This window comes from Asterias rubens, chromosome 12 (genome assembly GCF_902459465.1).
Source record: "Asterias rubens chromosome 12, eAstRub1.3, whole genome shotgun sequence".
Taxonomy (NCBI): domain Eukaryota; kingdom Metazoa; phylum Echinodermata; class Asteroidea; order Forcipulatida; family Asteriidae; genus Asterias; species Asterias rubens.
Genome location: NC_047073.1, coordinates 1,706,732 through 1,708,925, shown reverse-complemented (window position 1 = coordinate 1,708,925; position 2,194 = coordinate 1,706,732).

The following is a 2,194-nucleotide window of genomic DNA, read 5'->3' as shown; positions in this document are numbered from 1 at the left end:
CTCGTGGGGTTTGAATCCCTCTCGAGTAATATGCCAGTGATTTTGTTTTTACAGAGCTTGGGGAAAGTATACAGTGCTAAAACGAATCAGTGTAAGGGTAAAACCAAAATGAAAAATTATTTATCCCCGGTGAAAATTTAATATCGATTAACGTTTATATGCCACATTAATATGTTTTCACCTGCCTTCTTTGCCATGCAACCCACCCCACCCTAAACCTGGCATGTTGACATTATTGCAAGAAACAAACAAACAAAGAAACAACCCCACACCCAGGGTGTTGATGTGTTTGTTTGTGTTGTATGTTTCAGCATTAGGTTTGGTTTTATTAAAGCGCCTTGCCATGGGGTTTATTTATAGTAGACATTTTCAGCATTTGTGATTGTGTGAGTGGGACAGTTGAAACATAATTTAAGAAGGGCTTTAAGGTCAAATTCAGTTCAACATTAAAAGGAAAAAACAAACAAACAAACAAACAAACAAACAAGCAAACAAACAAACAATCAACCCCACACCATGGATAGTGTTTGTTTGTGTTATATTTCAGTAATATGTTTGGTTTTATTATAGCCCCTTGCCATGTGGTTATTTATAGTAGAAATATTCAGTATTGGTGTGTGACAAAATTCATTTTTGTGATGCACTCATTTTCTAATAGATAGGGTCCTCATGGAAGTGGGGAAACAAACCATGAGTCTTTTACCTCACGTTAAAAATGGTGTAAAATGCCACTGTGTTTGACACCCCCAAGTGCACTTTTTTATCAAAATCCAAAAGCATTCAACGACGCCACATTTCGAAAGTCAGAATATTTTTGTACACTGATTTTATTGTTGTTTCTTTGGTTATTTTGTTGTCTTGTCTAATATTTTAAAAAGTCGTTGCACCTTGTCAGAGGCCATTTAATTTGATGAGCAGAAGTATTCAAGTTATGCCTATTGGACGATTTTATATTTTTGTATAATATTTTAATTTTAATTCACTCTATTTTTTTACTGCCTTCATAATGCACTTTGTGTGACAATTTTTGTTTTTAAAATGAACTATTTTGTGAATAAATTTGGTGCCACAAAATAAAGCCTATGTGTTTTAAATTTATTTGGTCGTTGAATATTTGTCTTCTATTGCTAAAAACTTCACCCAATTAATGTTCTTGTACAACAAAAAGTGATGTTGCTAAAATGGCATGACTTCTCAAGAGATATTCACACGGTTTTATCCCAAACCTCTCTTAGTTAATACAAAGTTTAAAATCATACTTTAAAGGTCAATGAGTTAGTGATTCGACGCCCTGCCCAACCCTAAGCAACCACTGAGACAAATCAAATGGCTACATTTTGTTATTTCCCTCTAGACCAAAAGGTCTCATCATAGCTAGTTCAAGGTAGTTGGCATTTTGATGTTATTCTGTGTCATTTGGCCTATTATAAGTTGTAAGTTCCTTTTGCAAGAGGTTTCTTAAAAGACACTTAAAGAAAGGGGACAGATCAGGTGGGGGGGGGGGGGGGGGAGTGGGGTATTGCTTACCGAGCAGTGACCCAGTTTTATGAATCTATTTATCGGTGAGAAAATGTGTGTGCTTATAAAGGAGTACGCCACAATGTCTGTGAGTACAGCAACTGTGTAAAAGTAATTTTTTTTGAAGGCATATAGCCTATGCCTCATTGATGCAAGTTACCCGGTCGCACGCGCACGTTCAAACTTGGCGCGTTTTTCGGTATGCATATTCGGCGGCCGCGCAGATTGGTTCTGCGTTTTCACAGTTTGCAATTTTTTGTTGGTTGAGAGCTACATTATTTCACGAAAAAAATGATGGATTTAAGAGGAAAATATTACGTCCAAAACCCACTGCCAATAAGTGTATGCTGAGCTCAGGCTAGCTAGCTTGTTTTGATTACGTGCTCAGATCAGGGCATCAGACGAGGATGGAGCCTGAAACCGAATCCAAAGCCGAAGCCGTGGTTTCGAAAAGTACCTAGCAAGGAGGAACGGAACATTTTCGAAACTGCGGAAAAATAATTGTAGGGGATTTTGTTTTTCACCATTGTGCTAGTTAGTCTTGGCCCAAGACGTCAGTGATTTATCATGGACAGTGAACTGTGCTAATTGTTGTAAGAGGGCGCTCTATCGCAATCACTGACACCTTGGGCCCAAGACTATGCGCATATGGGAAATTGCACACACGTGTGTTCTG